Consider the following 10,193-nt stretch of genomic DNA (forward strand, 5'->3'; position numbering starts at 1 on the left):
ACAGGTAAACATGGATCATGTCATAAGTATTTAACTCTGAGAGTTCAGGTCCTGCCTATGGCTTTGAGGAACTCTGGCAGGGTAGGTGCACCTCTCTTGCACTCCTACTACAGTCTTTGGTAGGCATGAGGTTCACATTCTCCTGCGACTGCAGGCTTCAGAGGCACTTCAGCTAAGCTGCAGTTGAATTAACTTTGAATCTCAAAGCAAAACGGAATAATTTTAATGACACATAGTTGGAAGAGATACAGTATTGTAATTCCCTATCACATGGCCATGCTAAGTATTTACAGATGATGAGGAAAGCTTGTAAAAATAAAATGACAGGTTCAAAGCAAGGAGGGAGAAACAAGCTCTTTTTTGCTGAATTGAGCTTTCTGTCATCACTGAAATGACAGTATGCTGCTCACACCATCTATTTGTTACTGAGGGCGTGAGACGGGCATCTCACGCTGTCAAGCTTTAAACAGCTGTTTATGCTGAAAGGCAATGCTGTACAGCAGACAAAGTCTATTTGGCCTTTCTCTGCATCCAAAAGAACATAGTGGATCATATTGCATGTATCTTGACTACATCCTTTGAGCTGCATTGTTTGAAAAATAGGGTATGAAGATGATGACAGGGCAATATCTGCCAGGATCATCCTTTAAATTTAAACATCACTCTTATGCAGTGAAGTGTAATCTTGAACCTGTAATTATCAAGCAGAAAGCAGTGCATTATCTGGACTGTTCAAAATCATACTGGGTCCAAAAAAGGTGGTTCCCTACCATACCTGAGGCTGATTGTAATGAGGCAGCAGTGATAAAGCCCCTCTTATTTTCATGATACTGAACCACTGCTAGACTAGTCATGCTCATTATATTAATATATTGTTGTTTTCAGCTGTGACCAAAGGGGACATTAAAAAAACAAGTCTTCAACCTTTAAAAAGGTCATGCTCTCTTCTAGACATTAGGCTTTACTTAAGTCTATGGGAACTTTCTTGTCTAGTCTAGAAACAAGAGACAGTATTTAAACTCTGCATTAAATACCCTCAACAGGAGATACTGGTCTACAGAAACAGGAATAATTTCTTTATCTTGGCAGCCATTGTAGGAGACTGAGCTGAGTTCATGTACAGTCTACTGTAGTTAAAGCCAGGTAATGTTATGTTGTGAATAAAAGAGAGGCCTAGGGAGTTAAAGAAAAGAAAAGGGAAAAGACTCTAAATTTGCTACCCCATCCTTTCCCTTAAGCATGTGCCCACTGATGTTTCAGGCTCCCTTGTGTGTGCCTGGAAGGCAAGTGCAGAATGTAAACAGAGGGATATGCAATTTCTCTCTATTCTGAAGTACAGTTCTTTTGCAATGATAGAAGAGAGACTCTTTTTTGAAGTTCTTAAATCACCAACAGTTCATAACTGTGCAAGCATCATCTTTGCTAACACCTCTTCGTAGGCTTTGCATGCTAATTGAATTTTCCTGCATTTGCAGTATTGCCATTGGCTCACAGAGTGTTTTTACCCTCTGTGTATGTTTAGTAATTTCATGATTTGCTTATTTTATGCTTCTGCTGGATTAGAAAAATGATGAATTCTTAGATTTGCCTGGCTTGCAACTTGCAGCTGCCTCTGCCTGTAGAAACTGATGGGGATTCCTTCTCCCTTTGGTTGTTTCAACAGCATTAAAAAAGCATAAACGGGGAGTGATTGAGAAGAAGGCCAGAGATTCCACAGCACAGGGAGATGAGTACAGCCAGAAAACCAGCTCAGTGCATTCTTCCTTGCAGGGAGGCGCAATGCCAGTTACTCCCCAGTGCCAGAACAGCTTTACTGAGGAAATGGGTGTGAGTTAAAGGCTCTCAGCATCTTCACTTCCTTCATTCCTGTGCCAACTGTACCTCCACTGAAACAGAAAGTCAGTGAGTGCTAGTGCCTGGCCTACTGCGCTCCTCCTGTGGTCCCAGCACAGCCGGTGGCCTTGAGAAAAAGATTTTAGGCTGGTATTGCCTCCAGTTCCCAAGGCCTTTGGAGACAGCTGGTGGAAGAGGAGTCTCACAAGGATATGGATACCCACTGGGTGCTGGTTACAATGAATAATAAAAAATGAGGGGAGGATTTTATTTGGAAGAATAAGCCAAAATCATATCAATGCCAGTGAAGTACTGAGATCTGAGATGGTGGGAGAGTGGCTAAAGTATAAATTCCAAAATATTTTGCTCAAACTTACAGGGAAAAAAAAAGTATTTTTCTATTTTAAGTGCTGTTATTTCTAAAAAAACCCCCATGTTACATGACTTAAAAGAGACCCATAATCTTTTCCCATTATATAATGAAATAACATAACTCTGTATAGTTCTGTTAATGTCTGAAACAAAAACACATTTCCAGAATTCTGGTGCTGACACGTTTCCATTTTTGCTTCAATGTTTTTCTTCTTTCTGTGAAAGCTTCCTGATTCAACTTTGTTCATTAAGAATTTCTTATACTTCCATTACAGATCATTCTAATCAGCACTTTAATTACAGCTCTAGCAGGCTATTTACAGCATTCCTGGCTGATATAAACAAGTCACAGTGGGGAAAAAATAAGAAAAAAAGGAGGTGATTAGCTTTAAATGAAAATGAAAAAATAGCTACTGTCATTTTCCACTACATCATAGAGAACTGAAAACATTTCCTATACCTTATAGCAAGCCCAAACATGGACTCAGAAGGACTTCTTGGGTCAAAGTCCACACTTTGAAGTTATCTGAATTTGTTTTCCTGCAAGTATTTGCTGTGGAGATTTTGATGGAATTACTGTTGAAACTTTCTGAATTCACCTTCATCACCTGGATAAAGTCTATCACAATTGTGTGAAACTGAGATGCTTTTTGTGAGAGAGTTGCAAATATGAAAACCAAGACAGTATCCCTGTATGGTGTTACAGATCACAAGATGAAGATACAACTTTATTCTGATTTTCCAGGTCCTCTGTGTCAAAGATCTCTTGCTATGAAGTTTGTGCTTGCTGCACACTGAAGTCTCCGTGGTGACTGCCTGCCCACAGGGCATCAAGACACCTTTGAACAAGGAAACAACTCCTGTCATCACCTGTCTGAAATGTGATGGAAAGAGCCAGTTCCTGAAGACTGGAATTCATCAGGACTCAGGACAAGAGTCCTTCAGATTCCTGGAGTCCATCAGGAATCGCAAAACGGGAGTCCCTTGTGAGTAGCAGAACAAATTGGGCTATACTCTGGAATATTTGGGCACACAGCCAAATGCGCTTTTAAGCTCTCTGGTAAATGCATGTATTTGGCTCATACTCATGATTAGCTAAGTAAAATGTGATGAAGTATTTGTGTTCCAAACAATGTCCAGCAGAACTTGGGGGGGCACAGTTATTAGCATTTTTCTTAAGTCTCCAAGTAGGTATGAAAGATAAAAATGCTCTGATTTTAAGCCCTTCTGTAGCACATACATACAAATAGCAATAAAATAGTTCATTCTGTTTTTTTTTTTCTATTACTTTAAAGTCAAATATACCCAGCAGTGTTTTTATCATCAGGTTTATTATTGTGTTTAAAATAACAAAACTCTGATTGGTGTTTCTGTTCAGCTCAATGTAATTTTGTAACATCAAAAGATTGCTGTTCTCTACTACTTCAGTATTTTGTTTTCGTATATATTTATCGGCAAAGCTATTGCGTGTACAATGGGCTGTCACAACCTGAAGCAATAGTCTGTGACTACCCTACTGCAGAAGGAAGAGACCTGACGCTTGTGGACTTCGCTGTCAAGAGAGTTCATCAGTGATGCCAATGCATGAAGGACCTTCAGAAGCACTTTCTTTGCTACGAGGATGTGTTTCTCAGGTTTCATTTGCAAATATCAAGGTAAGGAACTAAATATGCATTTATCTTCAAGCTTCTTTTCTACTTTCAGTATTTCTGCAAGTGATATTTCCTTCTGTATGTTTGCTGGAGAGCTTTAGTAGGAGCCATTCCTGAACTCTACCCCAAACTCTGCTCCATTTCTCTACATAGAAGAGAATGCTTTTCTAGATCAGAGAGAAGGGACATTGGTACCTTACTCACAGCACACAGGAGGCTTGTGTTCTTGGTCAACCCTTAGCTCTGCAGAGTGAAAAATGCAGTTCATGTTGACCGTACTTGGCATCAAAACTTGGTGTAACCCACCACCTGTGTTCACCTCTTTTTCTTTTGTAGCCTTCTTTGGTTTGTCAATGTTTATGCAGCCTGAATTGCCAGAGAAGTTTGATCATCTTAAATCAGGAATTAATAATACTGTGTAGCACTTCTTCAGAAAGTAGGCCTTGATTTTCCTGCATTTCTACTCTGTTAAATTCACATAAAATGATTAAACTTGATGTTAGTTAGCACTTACCAGAAGATATTTTCTCTTTGTAATAGTTTTCATTTAGGAAATGTTGTGTTTTGATGAGGGGAAGAAAACTTTGAAGCCATCATTAGGATCTATCCTGCAAATAGCTTCACAGCTGAGTTTGCATTTTAAATTAAACTCGGTTTTATCAGAACCCAAAATAAAAAGTTGTAATCATGCATGTCATCTGTCTGAAATGAAGCATGAACTCCATGTCAATGAACCTAAATTTTTGTTTAGGCAAAGTGTTTTAAAAGTTATTAAAAACATACAGTGGTGGTTTGATAGGATAATATAGAAGTATTATTCATTAAAAACAGGGGGCTGTCAGCTCTGAACTTCAGTCAAGCTCTCATTACAGTTTAGAGACAGGCTCCTGAAATAGAGATGCTGTAAGGATGAAGTGATGCGGAAAAAGCTTTTGCTTTGTTAATTATTATTTATAGGAGTAACATATGTAAAAATAGACCTTACTCAGGCTGTTCTGTGAGATTTGAAAAGGTTAGATTTCCCCCCTCCTCCCTCCCCCCCGGGTTTTTGCGTCCAGACCTGTGTTTGTCACATGTTAAATGTGTGTTATTGTTACTACAGTATAAGGACAAATTATCCTGCTGTTCCTAGAGGATTCCTAACTCCACAACCTTCCCTGCAGCCACATACCTGAGACTGGGGAATGCGTGTGTTGGCACAGCCACCCGCTTTCTCCCATTCTCTGCTTGCCTGTTTTAGCTTCCAGTATTAGGTGAACACAAATTGTTAGGCCAAACAAACTGCCCTGTGATGCAGAGTTTTGCATTTAGTTCCAGCTTGTCCCCTCTCCAAATAGAGAGCCCACACTGTAGTTCAGTACTGGCTCCAAAGAAGCTTACTCGTGTTCACTAGGGTTTTAATTTTAGTTCTGGTCCTTTAATTCTGTTCCTTTATTTCACATCTCAGTGTGCAGTAGGTCAGTTTGCAGGCTCAGTGGTACCAGTGGGAATTAGTCACTTTGGCATGTATTTAGTCTACTAATGCCAAGTGAAGTTTGTGTTTTCTTTGCACATACTTTTTTTCAAATCAGATGACCATAAAAAAGTAAAAGTTTGGATTAGAACTATTATTTTGATGTGACTTCCATGACAAGACCATGTAAGACAGGCTAGTAGAGTATTTGGGATATTTTCGAAGTAATTTTTGTGTCTTGCAGAGTGGAATGGTTATAACTGAATAGGACTCTCTGGCAAGAGATGATATAAAATTGGTTGCAGTTTTTATGTTTGTTTTCTAGTTGTTGGTGTGTCTATTGCAAGGCTGCTTGCTCTGTAAGAGCATTTCCTCTTACAATTGTGTATAAAATGCAAGAATTGTGGTTTTCTCTTATCTAGGGAGGCTAGGATATTCCATTCTAGTATTCTTTCAAGAGAAAAACACTGTGGTGACAGCTTTCAGGTACATATGCTCCGATTTTAAGTGTTACTGGGGCCAGAATTTGTGCTATTTTTCTACTGTTGGGCAGGAAAAAATGTTGTAAGAGGTAACATGTGGATTGGCTTTACTTTTTCTCTATAGTTACTTATAAAAATTATGCAAGAATTGTTAAATGTATTAGTTTGGACTCTGTATGTGCAGATACAGTGTCTCTGTATGACGCAGCTGCAGTAAGTAGTATTAGGTATTGGTAGAAAGCAGTGAGCCATAGACTTAGCTTGAGTAATAGACTAGACATGGTTATCATAGACACAGAAACATTAAGATCCTTGGTTTTGGCCTAATTAGGCAGTCTTAGTTTCATTTTTCCTTGAATACATTTTTGGGGCTTGGCACTACTTATATACATCAGCTGAACTGTACTTTCAGAATGCGCTTGTTTAAAAGCCTCAGGACAGGAATCTCTTCCTCTTGGTTCTCCCCTTTCAAGCACTACCAGACATCCTTTCCTGACATCCAACCTCAAAAGGGTTCTGTCTCACGTGAAACAAACAAACAGGGGCACAGGTTTTATTCTTTTTTTTTATTTCCCCCACAGAAGGTTGTAAAAAATAAATGATGTGAGACTAAAGAGTCTGGTACTGCCTTCCCTCTTTCAGTTTCCACATTATTTTGAGCTTTTTTTTTTTTCAAGTCAGTCACCATTCTCTAGCTTGTAAGTAAGTATCTCACCTTCTGTGTTGTGAGGAGACGCTTGCTCTGTTATCTTCTGGATTGGTTACAGCTCTGTGTGCAACAAAAGCTTCCTTCTTTCTATTGTCTCCTAAAAAACGTGCACCCAGACACAAAGTCTGAGACACCAACCAATGCAGACAGGTTATGAGTTATTCTAAAGTTCTTTTGCCAGCTATTTTATCAGCTATGTTAGAAACTCACTCAAATGAGTTAATATAAAGAATCTGAAGTAGTATGTTTCACTCTGTAAGCAGGTAAGCAGTCCAGCTTTAAATTTCATGGGATTTGTACCAAAGCATCCCTGTTTCAGATGACAGAGCAAGTTAAAACTGACTTCCTGCCAACTGCACTAAACTGGATTCCTAAACTTCATGTGTCATATCACTGTAAGGTAAGCAGCACACATAACCTGGGTAACTTACATAACTTCGACTTGCCACAGCAGCAGGAGACATGAGTTGGCTACGACTACACTGCTGCCTCAGCCATATATTGCTGCAGCTGGTGCCCGTGCTGAAGTGCAAGCTGGGCAGGCGATAGCTTCAGCTGTAGATTATGTGCCCTGTAATCTGGTATTTCCCCCGTCTACATTAGAGTGGTTTGATCATCGACTGATACGATTTAGAAGTTTAGCAATTCCATGCTGCTAGACATCTCCCTGAAGTCAGACAGGCTCAAGGATTTAAACTACAGTCTCAGTTCTACAGATTTAAAACATACCTGGTAATTCATAGCTTGGTGCAGGCACCATCAATTCTGGTGGGGCAGTGAGGGGAATCTCATTCATTTTTGCTGTGGCTTTGCTTCTTGTAGGTCCCAGAGAACAAACCAGCTTCTGCACAGATGGGTGTCTTTGGCTCAGCACCAGGGTGAGAACGCTACCTACACTGGTGGAATGAAGAATGAAGAGGGGTATAGACAAATTTACTTTACTCTCCTCTATGCGGCCAGCTCATTATGGAACAGGAAATTGGGCTTCTTAACCTGAGTAAGTAGTAGTAACTTTTAATAAAAAGGCAGAGTCAGGAGCCAGGAAATAGAAATATGAAGCCTTTGAGTAAATATAATTTTAAGTGCAGTCATCTTGTATTGTCACCTATGCATGCTTCCTCTAGAAATGCAACACTCTGCTGTGCATTAAAAATGTAATCATTAAATAAACACTTAAAACCTGAGTAATTGTTAGTATCTATCTAATTACTTTCTCCTTGGTTAATATTTAATTAACACAGAGTTAAGACATCACAAAAGCCTAGTTTAGATCTGCTTTGTTATTTCCATATAACAACACAAGATCTGAATAAATGTAAGAGTATTTTATTGATCACAAACATAATACTTCTTTCGGCAGTTAAAATGCTTGATGATTCATATGAACAAAGTGAAAATAAAGCACAAACAAATAATAACTTCACATCTTTTTCCATTTCATTCCTAGTGTAAGCAATAAATACAATGCTACAGCATCTATTAATCTTATTTACATAGTACAATGTGTGAATGTTGCCTAGTTTCCAACACAGAGGTGTTATGACATGAAAAGCAGTACGTGTTGCAGCATTTCTACAGCCAAATACTCGAGTAGAACATCACAACGAAAAAATACACAGTGTAAATGCTAACATTAGACAACCAAACAATGGCAGGCACCCTGCAATGCAGCGTTTTGTTGAGTGAAGACAGTAGTGTTAAAATAGACATTCTCCCTTGTAGAAAACCTACATGCTGGTAGCACAGCTACCCAACTCTAAGACCAGTATTTTTGTAGCCTCTGTAGATTAATACAATAAATCCTCGCTAAATAACAAAAAAAAAAAAAAAAAATAACAACAGCTAACTGTTTGCATGTTCAAAGGAATCTCGCAGCACCACCAAAGCAGAGGTTACTTCTGTCCCAGAGAACACCACTAGGGACTACAACATTCTGTAAAGTAGAAAGTAAGCCATGAGAAACCAGCATAAGGCTTTGTTTTTAGTTTACTGTGAGACAGAAAAACATTTTAAGGAGCAGAGCCTTCTCCTAGTTGTGCTGGAACTGGAAAAGGTGAGGTAGGAAGGCAAAACAGGGAATTTGTATTTTCCTATGCAAAATAGTAAATCAGTTTGCTAACCTCCCGAGGAGGTGGGAAATGCAGCTCTCCTGTGCCATGCAACTCTCCACAGCTACAACACCTTTGCTTGCACATCCAGCTGGATATATGTTTCTTTTCCAGAGAGAATGCAGATGTGTGCCTAGAAGCACGGTGTGAATGTCCACCTAAAAGTAGAACGATTTCTATGGAAAAACAATTTTCACTCCTGAATTACCATTACAAATTTGTCTGTCAGAGAGAACAGAGAACAATTAGCAATTTCTACTCTGCATTAACTGATAAAAATTATCAGGCCATTAAATTAGCACTGCCAACCTGAGAGGAAGCTTAATTCAAAACCTAATATTGTATCACACTCTAAACTATTACCTATCTTTGAATTATAACAACCCACCAGGTACCACCAAAGTAACTGATAATACGCAGTGAAGAACTTTCAGAGCACTTGTGAATGGACAGGTCTCTGCCTGGTTACCCACAGATTCTGAAAACGGAGCTCAAGACAGATCACAAGGTTGGAAGAGACTTTTGAAGATCATCAAGTCCAACCAGTCCCATCCAATGCTAAACCATATCCCTAAGTACCTCATCAACCCTTTTTTTAAACACATCCAGGGAAGGTGACTCAACCACTTCCCACTGGGCAGCCTGTTCCAGGCCCTGACAACTCTTTCAGTAAAAAATTTTTTTCTAATATCCAATCTAAACCTGCCCTGGCACAGCTTCATGTCATTTCCCCTTGTTCTATCTCCTGTCACCTGGCTGAAGAGACCATCACCCACCTCTCTACAACCTCCCTTCAGGTAGTTGTAGGATGTGCCCCAGCTGTCAGTCTGGTCCCCCATGTGTAAATGTAAAGCTGCTATCCCAGAGCAGGGAGTTTCCTGCACCACTACTGTTTTCAGAACATTGCACAGATTGTAACAAACACTGCACAGATCAGCAAGCAGAGTGGTAAGTACCCTCTAATCATGTTGTAGCAGATACTGTTACTGTATTCTTTCAGTTTCACAGAGTGTGGCATAGGACCTCCAGAATCCAACTGATTTTCAAATCATTCCCATCTACCAACCAGCCAGCCTTGCAGAAAAACAGAAATCTAGATTTGGGCATGCTAGCTGAGATCCTGCGTTAGGAAAGTAAATCACTAATAAAACTTTCTAAAGTCAAACTTCATCCATAAGAACTGTAAAAAACTACGGAAAGGTGCAAGTGGTGTGAACTTACTGCATGCTCTTACCATTTTCCTTCTAAATAAAAAGCATTTAAAAGCCTTATGAAGTCTAAACCCAATAAACATGGTGACAGGAAATTAACTAGATGCTAATGAAAGTTACAGAAAGGCTACTGACAAAAATGTATACATGTTAAAATCAAGTTTTTCATATACAAAATTAAGTATTAAAACTAAAGTGGTCTCAGAAAGAACTGTCCTTTATTTCTTTGACTGGCTTAAATGCACCAGATATATGTTAATTAGCTTAATAGTCTATGAACTCCAGCATCTACTCTTCTACTTCATTTTGGGGTTTTTTTCCCACTTGAAGCAGACTTAACTGCAAAATAAACCAATAACACATGTTTCTGCTT

The sequence above is a fragment of the Gallinula chloropus genome (genome assembly GCF_964237585.1).
Source record: "Gallinula chloropus genome assembly, chromosome: 5".
In the NCBI taxonomy this organism is placed as follows: Eukaryota; Metazoa; Chordata; class Aves; order Gruiformes; family Rallidae; genus Gallinula; species Gallinula chloropus.